Source organism: Malaclemys terrapin, chromosome 3, assembly GCF_027887155.1.
Source record: "Malaclemys terrapin pileata isolate rMalTer1 chromosome 3, rMalTer1.hap1, whole genome shotgun sequence".
Taxonomy (NCBI): Eukaryota; Metazoa; Chordata; order Testudines; family Emydidae; genus Malaclemys; species Malaclemys terrapin.
This window is the reverse complement of record NC_071507.1, coordinates 176,303,839-176,317,946: the sequence shown is the minus strand read 5'-3', so window position 1 is coordinate 176,317,946 and position 14,108 is coordinate 176,303,839. Positions and strand designations below refer to the sequence as shown.

At 43.6% G+C, this 14,108-nt stretch overlaps 1 long non-coding RNA gene across 1 annotated transcript; it reads left to right on the top strand.

Annotated features, from left to right (window-relative positions):
- The first annotated feature begins 1,731 nt into the window (after positions 1 to 1,731).
- Positions 1,732 to 4,992, top strand: LOC128834803 (uncharacterized). Its single transcript, XR_008444490.1, has 3 exons — positions 1,732 to 2,148; positions 3,614 to 3,711; positions 4,110 to 4,992. It is a non-coding gene; the product is annotated as an uncharacterized LOC128834803 (long non-coding RNA).
- The last annotated feature ends 9,116 nt before the right edge of the window (positions 4,993 to 14,108 follow it).

Genomic DNA, 14,108 nt, shown 5'->3' with positions numbered 1-14,108 from the left:
TCTGATTGTTATGGATAATTTGTTGATGGCATTACTCTTTTATATGTTCTGATGTGGCATCAATGGCTGGCTCCAGGCTTCAAAACTTGTTTTAACATGTAATCTTGTGGTTTTTTTTTTTTTTTTTTTTTTTTTTTTAAAACTCTGTGTAACCAATTTAATAGAGCAGGACATTCAATGTCAGACTTCTCATTCTAAAGTCAGATGTGCAACACCAGTTACATCTGTAGATGCAGTTTGAGAGACTCTTGTTGTTGTTCTGGAAACATTGGTAATAAATTGCACAGCAGCCTGATAATTATGGTTTGATTACTCCTTATTAAATACTTAATTGGACGCAAACTCCGAGAGAGAGGGATGCTTTTGTGGAGGTGCTTTCTCTTGGCATTAATGTCAGTGGCACCACCCTGATGCCCATAGATGTGCTGAAGTGGGTAGTTCAGGAGGGGATAGAGTATCATACAGTAGATATTGATTCATGTGTATGGAAGCCCAACCAAGGATACCTGTGTCTAACTGGGGTATTCTTAGGTGTGCACATTTGCTTAAATATCAACAAAGGCAAATGCCATTATGAATTGCAGCCTCAACCTGTTTCTCATTCCCAGATAGCAGTCATTAATGATCATTGTGTATGTCTCTGGAGTTCTTGCAAAACTTTTATTGTAAATACCTTTTATGCTATAAATAATTACATCCACCCTAACTTGTGCTTATGTTTTGTCTTAACCATAGAGGGATGCGATGTTAGGTTTCAATCGGAAAGGATGACCTCTAAAGCCATTGAAACTGCATACTATTTGTATGATCATGTTGAACCGGTGAGTCTGGGACTAAACATCTCGTTCATCAGCCAATTGATGGAGCACCCAGACCTCACCAAGCATGTCGATGAGGTGGTAGAATGAGGTAAGTCAGTAATGCTCACCATTCACCACTCATCAGAACAAATAGAAGCGGTCCTCTAAAGAGTGCAGAGGACAGCGGCTATAAGTAATTGGTGGAAATCTCTGTTTGCTGACCCCACCAAGGTTGCTGAATCCTGGCATTTATTGGTACATCCTTTTACAATCTTGTTTTCATTGCAATGTGTTATGTTTGTATTGCATTTGTCGCATTACAGGTGGGCTCGCAACAATTTCAGGAAGGTAGACAAGAAATCCAGGTGTGCCACCCTAACTGGGTGCTAGCGAGGTGTGTTGGCATCAGATCCCTGTGTTAAAAAAGGGAATCCTTGCTGACAAGGAGGGGACTCTAGGAGGGAGATTTCTGTTTTGGCATTAATACCCTCATGCCATCTTGAAATTCTGGCAACAACAACTAGGAATCCATCTTGGCTGCCCATCTTCCGCCTCCTCAGGTGTAGTTGTAGCCCATAGGATTACTTTGCTAGCTATTGTATCCTACTCATCCAGCCAGCCGTATCAAATAATATGTTTCTCTTTCTGAATTAATCCATTTTATTCTTATATTTTATCAGTATTAATTCCTATGAATTTAGGATGTGTTGAGGCATATGATATGTGTTTCTTAATAATTATACATAGAATACATTTTGCTGAAATGCAAGAAGCCTACCGGCCTGTATCTGGTAAGATCCATTAAATAGCTAAAAATATAATCAGTAAAAGTAAGTCAGCATAAAAGCTGGTAACCTTTGGCACTGATAGGAATGGTCCCTGAACTTTGGGGAACCAAAGGGAGGAACTACACACAACACTGAACAGGTTTATCCGGCGTCTGCAACCGGTTGGTAACCGCAGGGTATACCACAAACCTGGAAGTCGCCAAGAGAGCCTAAGTTGGCAGTTCTGGGAGTGAGATAATCCTTATTAATATATAGAGAGTAAGTGTCATAATCCACTAACCTATAGGATAAGGGTACCCATACATTTCTTAGGGTACAGAAATAAGATTTGGGTATAGATCCTATAAAATATCTTGTAAGGAAGAGAGCTTTAGCTCTTTCTTTTCTTTGTTCTATATTCTATAGACTATCTTCTATCATGCTATCAGCTCAGCTTGTGTAGCATAGTAGAACTACTCAACATTCCTAACTATTGGGGAAGCCAGCACCATCGTGTTATCGGGCATGCAAGGAGTAAGGCTGGTCCTTCACCTCCTATTATCGGGTCCTCAAGGAAGGGTGTGAGTATGTTAAGTTAAGGTACTTATAATAGGAAGGTTACACCAGGAGTTTTGGAATTTTTTAACTGTTTTGCAGTTATAAGTTTCATAGCATTTATAATTCTTTTGTTAATCTCAATAAAGTTTTTTATCACTTTGGTATTGTCCTCAGTGTAAGTGTTTTTGCCAAGTACCCCGAGAGTCCTCTCCCGATATAGAACTCTCTGAGTTCTCGGACCCTGTAGTCTGAATTGGACAAGAACCTATAAATCTTCTGGTCGGATGGAATCAGTGGCGAGCCATAACAACTAACCCATAACATTCAGGTCAACATAGTTTCCCCCCCCTCCCGCCCCCTTTCTACTGAAAAGGCAGGGAACCAAGTAATCATTTGACATGTAATCTGCTCGGTAACAGCAGGGCATACAAGGGCTAGCACATCAGAAGGACGGAGCTGCCTATCCGAGTGGCAGAGTGCTGGACCACAGCAGTGTGTTCTACTCAGGAGTTTAGGCCAGAGCACTGTGCCTTGGGGTGTGGGAGGGATTAACACAATTGCACGCAAGGGTGATTGTCAGATGGTCCGCACAGGTTTCTGCCTTCTTGCCCTGTGCTGAGGCTGGTAAAATAAGAGTTCTCACACCTTCTTCTGGTGTTTCACCCTTGTGCTTTATTTTACAGTGCCACCGTGCAGTCCCCTTTATCCCCCAACAGTTATCCCCTTTCCAACCCGTTGCAGGGTCTCTTGGCCCTTGAGGCTTCCTTCCTGTGGTGAGGAGACAGAGCTGTAGCCTCCTGTCCCCTCCCAGGCTAGCCTCCTAACTGAGTTTTGTTCAGGGCTTTTATAGCCCTCCCAGACTTCAGCCCAGCTGTCGCTGCTTAGCTCAGTCTATTGCAGTGAGCCAGCCCTCGTTAGGGCCAGCAGCTGGGCTCTCTGCTGGCTGCTTTGAGCCTCTGCTCCTGGCCTCTCTGCCCGAAAGCAGAGCTTAGCCAGCATTTTAGCAGGGCATTCAAGGGGTTTCACCCCTGCCCTGCCACAGTGAGCTTCTAGCTCCCACCCTCTCACCTGGATCTTACTCGCACCCATGATGCCGCAGAGAAGGAGAAAGAAGAATTACCAGCATCAAGCAGAGTTACCATCTACCTGTTGTCTGAGGTCCACTCCTCACTCTGCTGAGTCACCTGGTCGGTTCCGGATCCAATCTGCATCGTGAGGTTGTGAGGTTCCAGATGCAAGCTGCAAGAAATGGCAGAGACCTTTTAAAGTCCTCTGTACCCTTTACCTGGGACCCGTCTTGGAAAGGGAGTAAACCCTTTTTGGTCACAGTCAGTATAGTTATAATGTCACCTTTACCTATTTACCCTGCTTACCTGTGTTGGGAGTCCTTTATAGCATACCCCATTTACTTACCTTGTTTGACTGTTGTTGGTCTAATAAACATACTTGCGTTTTACTCCTACGCTCCCTTGTTGGTTTTTATTTCAGGCAATCTTAAACCCCAATGATTAGATGCAGGGAGACAAATCTCTTGACTGGTCTCCCGCCATCCTGAAACCAGTCAACACTTTGACATTGCTGCCAAGGTAGGTCTCATCTGTTAAACAGATTCACCATCAACTTCTAGGAATTTAAAGGGGCAGCTCACAGAAAAAAGACATAACATGTTCCTAGCTATATACATCAGATCCCTCATGTTAGTTAGTGGATGAGAAAATACAGACAAATCATAAGAATAGGGGGCCAGATCTTCATCTTTTATAAATTGTGGATGTCCTCCCATCGATGGTAAATCCCAGAGATCTTGGTGAATTTGTAGAGGGCTGAGGCCTCATGCAAAGGGGCCAAACTTTTTGTCTCTGTGCAGCTCTAGCCATGGCCAGTGAGGTTCTTTGCCACCAACGTAGTATGTAGTGTAACAGAATCCTGTGGGGAGTAAATGCTGAGAGGATCACTGGTAATTCATTCATGTATTTCCTTGCAGGTTTGTCAGGGGATCATGCTGCACAGAACAGCTATTCCCACACCAGGCTCTTTCACTCCAGTTCGCAACCTGAAACCCCAAGTGTCCAAAGCACGTGGCATTCACATGGAGAAGCTTCTGCAGAGTGGAAGACTGCTGTTATGATGAACTGTAGAATCAACTCCCTTCCAGCAAATTTTTGGCTCATTGCAGCAGGTGTATGCTACTTTCATGTCTTCCATACCTACAGGTAGAAGCCAATTAGACCCTTAATTTCTACACTGATTAGCTTGTTACCTGCAAAAATAAAACTTGAATAAGTACATATTTATCTTTATAGTTGCCAAGGGAATAATGAAGAATATTTTAAGCCTCTCCAAGAGTTAAGCTCTGTATCCTACAATTGGTTTTCTCCTTTAGGTTATTGGTTCAAATTCAATTCAGGTTGACAGTGAGTCACAGTTGTTGATGGCCTAGATGAAATGACTTGGTTTTCTCAGTATAGTTCTAGTGGACAGATGCTGATAACACAAAAGCCAGCATAACAAATGGCACTAACTGGTATCTGTCTTGGCAGTCTAAACAGAGGGAATTGCATGAGAATGGAGACTGAACCCACTGCCCCTGCAGGTTTGCTCCTCCAGGTCAGATTTAAGGCATGGTTGGTGGTGGGTAGAAGCTTGCTCTGCAACTGGTCATGCTATGCCTATTCCTTGTGGATTTCATTCCCTAGGGCTATCAAATCTAAAAACACCTTACTGGAAAAACAACATGAAAATCACCAGTGACATCAACCAATGATCTTTGGGGTTTTTCAAGTAGCCAAGTAAATTGTTGAGCTGTCTCTAAGGTTGATGAGATATAACCTCATTTATATAACCAATAAATTATACAGTGGTTGACAGTCTGAGCCTATGAAAATGTTTTTTTGCGCCAACTACTTAAGAATAGCTACCAGATCTTTGCTATGGTGTAGAATCCTGAACAGCCTTTGTCAGGTGTGCTGCGGGTGCCCCTGTGTGCAAGGTGGTGCCAAATTCTTACAATCTTTGGGGATGAAGGAATTCACCCAGGAAACACTCCATGGCACAGATCAATTCCAACACCTTTATTAGCATGGACTGAAGTCCATTGTAATTGAAGAAAACAGTCAATGGGAGTATGATAGAAATCCAATATGCCTAAAAGGAACTCTTCTTCATCAGTCACAAACGATCTTGCTGCCCCTCCAGCTGGCTCCTAGACTAAGGTATCTCCTTCCCTTTCTGTAGCAGCTAATTCTCGTGTGTGGTACAGGCTCACAGGGCCACACACTCAGACTGCTCCTTGGGCCTGGCCCCCCAGTCCCTAGCTCAGGCTCTGTTTGGTTTTGCTGTCCCTGCAGCAGGAGCATGTGCTTTCTCCAGTTGTGTCCCCCTTCTCCAATTGCAGGACAGCTGAAAGGAGAGGTGGGATTTCTTGCCAGGTCTGCAGATAACCAGGGCTCTACATTGGTTGGAGAGGCCAACTTCTGTATGAAGCTCATCAGAGGTCCAGGGAGATGGCCAGCCTTCATAGCATTGCTGCTGATCTGTTGAGGGGGGTGGTGTATGTAGCAGAAGGAAGGAAGATTTAATCAGCGTTTTGGAAGGTACACAAATATATCCTGGCAAGCTTAAAAGCATGTCTGTATCTCCCTCTCATAACATTGAAAATAGTTCTTTTCCACCATTCAACCCCCTTGTCTCTGAATCAGCAGCACATGGGGCCATGTCTACGGAGCTTTTTATAAGCCATTTTGAAACCAAATGTACAGCTTGCATCTTATAGCATCTGGCCACCATGCTACATCCTGCCAGTAACAAATAACTAGTCAGTTATTTAAAAATAAGTTAGTGTCTAATGTCTCTAGCCTCTCAGCCCCATCAAGACACCTGTGCTGACATTGAGGTTGTAAATGCACTCCCCACAATAACTTCCAGCATTTAACAGTGTACAGATGTGTGTGAAAAGGAGCTCGGGTCTTTATAAGTGCTTCAAGATTTGACACAATCGAATACAATTTACTTAGCACTAGATTGTGTTGGCCTTTATGCATACTGAATAGCATCTATCTCTGCACGTAGGCCCAGTGAAGCCTCAGAATCTGGCCCATCAGCTGCAGTTAGGTATGACCTATACAGTGCACTATATCTGGCATTATTTCCTTTCTATCCATTGAGACAGAGCGATTTGACATGTATCCTGATATCCCCTGTCTGTCTTTTGGAAGCCCTGTTCACACAGCTTGATTCCATTTGTATTCTTGAGGAGGCCAGTTAGGTGGAAGATGTATCTGTCAAACACATGTGTATTCTGGACAGCAGCCCTTTTACGGGTCACGCAGTGAAACATTACTAATTTGATTTCAAAGTGGTCCATTACAAAATGCCTTTGTATCTTTTAGACCTCAAGAGAAGTGCCTCAGTTGGAAATTTTGAAATACTGCATCTGCTGTAGTGACAGACCCTTCCTTGGAACAGATCTGAAAATCAGTCATGTCTTTGTCTAGGAGTTCTGCGCCTCTTCTGGAGGAGTCCCCTGATGTGAGAGGGGAATGGCTGAATGTGTGTAAAAGTTCCAAGGGACAGAAACTTAGTGATCCACAGCGTCCATATGATGTTCAAAGCTGTCGAGCAACCTTGGGGAAAGGATGGAAATTTAACTCTTATTTGTCTAGCCTGAGTTTTGAAACTGTGATTTTAGATATCAAGAAACTTGATATACACTAGGTCTGTGCACTCTTTGGCAGAGCATGTTGCAGCGTGCTGCTCTCTCTGATACAACCCTGCACACTTTTAATATTAGCTCGGCATTAGGAATCTGTTTTCTTAAGTACTACAGTGATAGGTACATTCAGCTACCACTCTTATGGATGTGCTCTGAGAATCCAGATGGACAGCTAGAAGTAATCTAGGCCCAAGATTTAAGTGTTAGGTTGGGCCCCCAGACAGGTACCCCAGAACTGGAAAATTTGAAAAATTTGGCCACAACTTCCACTTTTGTTTGGTCACATTTGTAAAATTAAATGAATCCATTGCCTCAACCCAATGGTTATTTATCTTTAGCCATCCGTGTTATTTAAAATATGAATACAAATATCTTCTGCCCCGTACAGTAGCTCCTGCAACTGCATTTAAGAAATGCTGGTTTCATACATTTGTTAGAGCTTTTTCCCAGCCTCAGCTGCATCAGTACATGCAGTTAGGGTTGCAAATGATAAAACCCCATAGTTGCTCATAGACTGAACACTATCTATGCACATTAAAGCCAATAATACCAGCCTAAGTGGCATTCAGTACAAATAAGGCTTAGATTCAGCGAGACTCTAACTCAGTACTGCTATGTGCCAGAACAGAGGTCATTTAATTTCATGTTATGTTGCATAGTTTTGAAGTGACATGTGTTGAATTAGTTTTTCCCACTAAATGAACTATAACAAGTATTGCACTAATTGGCTCTAGTGAAATGCCAGCAAAAGAGAGATGAAATCTTTCCAAAATAATATTCTACTAGAGAAATAAGTACAACAAAGATTAGTGCCTCTGTTGTCAAGCCTATGTAATTACAAAAATAGGGATTTTGGCCCTTCTCAATGACAGCTTGCAGAAGGCATCACTGTTTTATATATGAAATGTCCATCTCTGTAGTCTTTAAATGTCTGAAAAAATGGGCTCAAGAGCGTGTGTGATCGCAGTTGCTTATCTTCTAGACCTAAATCTTTGTTTCCTGCGATTCTCAGTGAGGCCATAGGCCTTGACCGGTTCTCTCCCACCTTAGAGCTCTTGTCTCCTATCCAAAATCCAGACTTTGGAGCACATCCATACTGGCTCTGAGATGGGTGCAAGGACAAAGGAGAGGCGGCTTGCATGCACTCAATACTGGTGCTGTCAGGGGCTGGTTTGGGCCCTTAACTTGTTGCTCTGGCTGCCTATGGGCCCTGCATAGCTAAGCGATAACTTGGGCACAGGGACTCTCTGGGAATACATTGACATGCCCTTCCCCGTTCCCCCCTGAACCACTTTGGAATGTCCTTGAAAGGGTGAGCACAGAGTAAGCCGACTGTGGTTGGCACAGAAGCTCCTTGTGGTATTTTTTCATGCAGACTCTTATACTGGGAGTAGTCATCTTCTTCTCATGTGCCAAACCATCCCCCTTTCCCCATTTAAACCCCGGCTTGGCCTGGCACTGTTTGCCCCAGAGCTTCAGCCTGATCTTTTCACAGATCCTTTTTATATCTTATGCTGAGAGCTCCTTGTCTTTGTAGATGCTTGTAAAGCATTGTGCAAATCTGCAACCCAATTGTATTCTCTAGGAAAGAAATGGGAATTTTGCTTTTGACTTCAATGTGGGGAGAGGGGAGTAGGATGGGGCACTATAATTCATGATTTATATTCTGCATGGAATCAAAACCCTTGGTGAGACATGACCTGTGTGCTTCTTTGATGCCCTGCATAAGCTTTGCCTGCTAAAAATTAATGATCACTTAGGCCAATTACAGGCCAAATCCTGTTGTCTCTATTTAGGCAATACTGCCAGTGACATCAACTAGGCAAATCTCCTTTTGAATGGAGAGAGAGAAAAATCAGAAGAATGGATCTGATCTACAATACTCTTCCCTGCTGTTGCCCCTGATAGTCAGACTTTTTGAAGCCCTAGAAAAAGGAGACAATTAAAGTTGGTTTGCAGGCACAAATTGGCTTATCCTGCAGTCACCCACTAAAGATAACCAGAAGTGAGACTGGTTCATTTCCTTTGGAGTCTAGCTTTTCTGGATGGCTAACTATACTGGATGGCATCACCTGTATTGCATGCCACTCCCACTTAACTACACACATTGCACAAGGATACTTCTGTGCATACAGGTGGTAAATATTTTAACACTTAGCTGATCTATTGCCTGTTTGGGTATAACATTACTTAACCAAGGACATCTAAACTTATGTAAACACATTTTAAAAAAAGTGGGGGAGGGCAGAAAGAGGCCAGATGCTTGCTAGCTTAAATGACACAATGAAATAGATTGCATTATACAATCTACAGCCCAGCATCTCCCACAATGCTGGAGATGTCTGGCTACTCCCCTCCACTCTGCAGCTCATAGGATTGGCTCTGCCCCCTTTGCTCCTGCTTGCCACTAGATTCTTTGCCTCTGCGGCAGTGGGTCAGTTGGTGGTTACACTGCTCCTGTGCCTTTTATTTCTTCCCTTGTGGTTTTTTTTCCTTTTTCTTTCAGGCTGTGGTAAATAGCTTTTTCTGTTGCAGGCGTCTTTCCTCTGTCCTGGCATGGTCTTAAGCAGCCTGGTGATTTTATCTACTCAGCAACTCCCTGCTGGCACCTCTGCCTCTATATAGGCACGGCAGAGCAGTCAAGAAAGCAACAGGTCAAATCCAAGCAGTGCTCCATTTGTGAGGCAGCCTTCCTGGCCTCAGCAGACAGCGAGTTGTGCCCAGCTTTCACCCATCCAGCCAAACCTAACTCTGTTACGTCTCAGGGCTATGTGGAATCCCCTCCCCACCAAAGCAGCTGTGATTCCACCATGGGAAAAATGGATCAGGAAGCCCAGAGCAGAGTAGGGACAGGTTCTAAAGACAAGAAAGGCTCTAGCCAGCTCGGCTCAGGGGTAGGTCCCAAGGTACCCCTGGGAGACCAAACTGGGGAGACTTGTAGGGCCACAAATCCTGCCATCCCCATGTTAAAGTCAGTCCTGAGTGCACTGGGAAAAGAATCATAGTTTACAGGTTCCCTCCTTTTTGGAGAAAAACTAGACAAGGTGGTGGCTGACAAAGCAGCAAAATCTAAGCACTCCCTCCCATCATCACTAAGTGCTCTGAGGAAGGAATACAGACCTGCCTTCAGACAGAGGTGCTCCTTTCAGCCCTTGTCCTCACAGAGGTACCAGTAAAGGGAGAACAAATTCTCCAAAGGAGGTGAGGTTCAGGCAGAAATCCCCCGGGAGCTGTCTTCCTCCTCCCCACTGTAATCCACTTTATGACAAAGACCACAGAAGCTTCCACCCAGAACTAAAGCTAGGAAGCAGAATTTCCCATTTCCTGGAGGAATGGTTTGCATCAATCATGAACAAGTGAGGTAAGGGAGATAGTGAGCCAGGGATAATTCCATGAGCTGTAGTGTGACACTGTACCTCAAAATAGCACCCTGGAACCCCCACATTCACCAGTGCGATATGATTATATGTTTTGTACAATGCATGCACCCCAATATTCATCATTATCATGTAATTAGGGATATGTTTTGTACACAGTATGCCTTGTGAGGTATCATTCTAAAAGTCTTGATCTACTGGACATTAAGATCTCATTGAATTGTATGTGTTATTGTCGTACGTGAAGTTATGAAGTTTGGCTATGTACGTATTACAGAAACATGTTGTGAGGTTGAAAACACCCACAAGCAGCCTTTCAGGTACAACAGTAAAAAGGCCAAACAATGTTAATGGTTTATTGAGGAAATCCACCCAAGCACAAGGATTAGCCCAGGAACAGTGTACAATAGAAACCTCTCAGAGATAGCACTACACAATGGGAACTGCTTGACCCAGGCCATGGCAAAAGAGCTTTCCAGCAAGTGGGAAGAAGATATAAAAGGGGGGAAATGACATCATGTGGGGACCTCACTCTCCCTACAACAATACACCTGGAAATACCTGAGGAATAAAGACTGAACAGAGGGGAAGTGATAGTCCCAGGCTAGGGGATTGCTAGCCTGTGTATGAAAACCTGGGAAACCCATGCTGCGAAGCCAAGGCAGCTTGTGTTTAAAGACTCTGCCAGCCTGTTTATCACTCAGGGTGAGAATTTGCTAATTCATATCCTACCTATCTAGTATGTTAAGGTCAGTTTGAAGTTTTGTTTATTTACTAGGTAATCTGCTTTGATCTGTTTGCTATCACTTATAATCACTTAAAATCTATCCCTTTGTAGTTAATAAAATAAGTTTGTTTTAATCCAAATCAGTGTGTGTTTGTTTAAGTTGTCTGGGGAAAATCTCAGCTTGGTTACCACAAGTGTGCATGGTCCTCTTCACATTGAGGGAGAGGTGGACCAAGTGTTAAACCCATATACTAGCCAGATTTGACCAGGACAGGATGGTACTGCTCTGGGATCCTAGGCTGGGAGGCTGGTGGTTAGAGAGCCTTCACGTGACTGCAGCTGTGTGTGTTCCTACCTGTGTGAATGCTGGTGAAAGTGCAAACTTGGAGGGTTTTGCAACTTGTCACAGCAGCACAGTGTCAGAGGGAGCCCAGGCTGGTGGATCAGAGAGCTCACAGATGCTGCAAACAGAACACTATTAAGAGCAGACACCTGACACACTATGGTGCTGGGCAGAAGACCTTTGTTGATGCCATCTTGGAAAAATCCAAAATGGTTGAAATTCCTGGTTTTCTAGGATCAACACCATGCTCTTGGCACCAGCTGCTGACTCTGGCCCAAATAGAGGAATACACTTTTAGTATTAATACTCTCCTCTATGAAAATAAAGTCCTAGTGACTTTGGAGGACAAGTAAGAAATACTAGTACTTCCCTCTCAACAAGCAGGCTGTTACCTGAAGACAGTTTGGGTCCTGATGGAGAAAAGGACCTTGTGAGAGATTGCCCAGTCTCCATGGAAACTGAAGCAGAGGTTCCAATTTCAGCTCTACCAGCTCTGAAAATCAAGGTCTCCTTGGCCAGTGGAAAGTTGTCAGTATTACTGTGGCCTTCTCTCAGTGTATTTTCTGGACCACCTTCCCTAGGAAAGGACAGGCACAGAGGAGATCCTGTGTGCTAAGGCCATCTGTGTGCTAAGGCATCTGTCCCCAGGGATTTCGGTCTATCTCCCTGGTGAAGTATTTGGGTCTCTTCACAGTCATATAATTCATGAACAGGTTGGCTGAAGGGAGACCGAATGTCTACACAATTAAATCAAAAACCTCCTGATTCAGGCACCACTCAGAGTTGTTGACCGTGTGCCCTCTGAGCCAGTCCACCTTTTGGTTCAAGTCCCCTTTTATGTGGATTACTCTGAGAGAAAGGAGAAACTGCTCTGTTCATATCATTATTTCCATTGCTTCCACATGTAGTGCTGGGATCCTCGTTTTCCCTGGGTTGTTCACACATGCAACTGCAGTCATGTTGTCCGACTGAACCAGAAAATGGCTCCCCTTCTAGACAGGTCTGGAACTGTCACAGAGCCAGTTTGACCTCTTTCAGCTCTAGAAGTTATATGTTGTGAGCTCTTTCTTCTGTGCTCCAGAGGCCTTGATCCATTCAGATCCCAAATGTGCTCCCAGCCTTTCAGGTTGTGAGAACTAAGGGGTCTGGAAGGCATATGGACACGCCTCTGCAGTTGTTGCCTTGGGCTGACCACCATTTTAGGGAGCTGAGCACCTGCAACAGGGCCCACACTTGATCTTTCATGCATTCTGGGGAGTGATCCCACACCCTTAGGATGAAGGCTTGAAGATGCCTTATGTGTGATTGTGCCCATTGAGTGATCCCTATACACAGCACCAGGGCCTAGCAGTTGAAGACATAGCCTTATGGTAGGCCTCCTGAAGCTCCAGAACAAAGTGATAATATCCTGGATTATCTGAAACCTTTCCAGTGATGGGTAAATCTTTGTTGTCGAGGTGTCTGTGTCTATTCCCAGGTTAATTATTCTAGTCCATGAAATCAAGGAACTTTTCCTGGCATCGATTATGTAGCTATGTGTCTGCAGGAGATTCAGCATTGAGTCATGACCTTGGATAGAGCTCTGAACAGGATGTCATCTAGGTGGGTATACTGCGACATGAAAGACTGGCTATGATCATCATCTGTGTAAAGACCCTGGGGGCGGAGGACAGGCCAAATGGGAGTGTTAGGTACTGTTGGAATTATTAATAATAGTTGAAATTAATATTGATATGGGAATCCACCAAACAATAATTTAGCCATAAATTCCTTTATTAAATCCAAAGGCCAAATGGTATTTATACAATTGCTCTAAACATGCCTAAAAAGCCTAACTAATAAGCAATTTACTACACCCATTACAGTAAAATATTTATAAACATTTGATCAAGATACTTACAAATGGACTAAACCCAGAGGTACTTAACACCCATATTGGTTGGCTCCAATGTGGTCAGGTAAGTATTAGCAATGAACCCTTTTAGAGTTTACTTTTTATACCCTTTAACAAGTGACGTCATTGCCAGCGACTGACTTCAGCTAAAAAACAATGCAAGACAATTCACCCTTATTTCCAATCTTAATCCAGATAAGATTTACAACCTCCTTTCTTCACAAGGCCTTTCCTCCCCTCCTTCATGCTGCGCAATTGTTTTTCAGTGCTCCCGGATTAACATAGGCTTTAACACTGGTGTGTGCATTGGGGAAGGGCCACGTTGGCTCATTTTAAGACAGATTCTCTTTTTGTCTTATTTAAAATCATCTGCAGTCACCCTTATCGGTGAGAGGTCTTCTTTTTAGAAACTTTCCCTTATCTCATTAGTTTTTCTTTGAACTAGACGTCTACCCTACATCATTTCTTCTGGCCTCAGAACTTCTTATATTCAAGTTTCAGAGTAACAGCCGTGTTAGTCTGTATCCGCAAAAAGAAGAACAGGAGTACTTGTGGCACCTTAGAGACTAACAAATTTATTAGAGCATAAGCTTTCGTGGACTACAGCCCACTTCTTCGGATGCATATAGAATGGAACATAAAATGAGGAGATATATATACACACATACAGAGAGCATAAACAGGTGGGAGTTGTCTTACCAACTCTGAGAGGCCAATTAATTAAGAGAAAAAAACAAAACAAAAAACTTTTGAAGTGATAATCAAGCTAGCCGAGTACAGACAGTGTGATAAGAAGTGTGAGAGTACTTACAAGGGGAGATAGAGTCAACGTTTGTAATGGCTCAGCCATTCCCAGTCCTTATTCAAACCGGAGTTGATTGTGTCTAGTTTGCATATCAATTCTAGCTCTGCAGTCTCTCTTTGGAGTCTG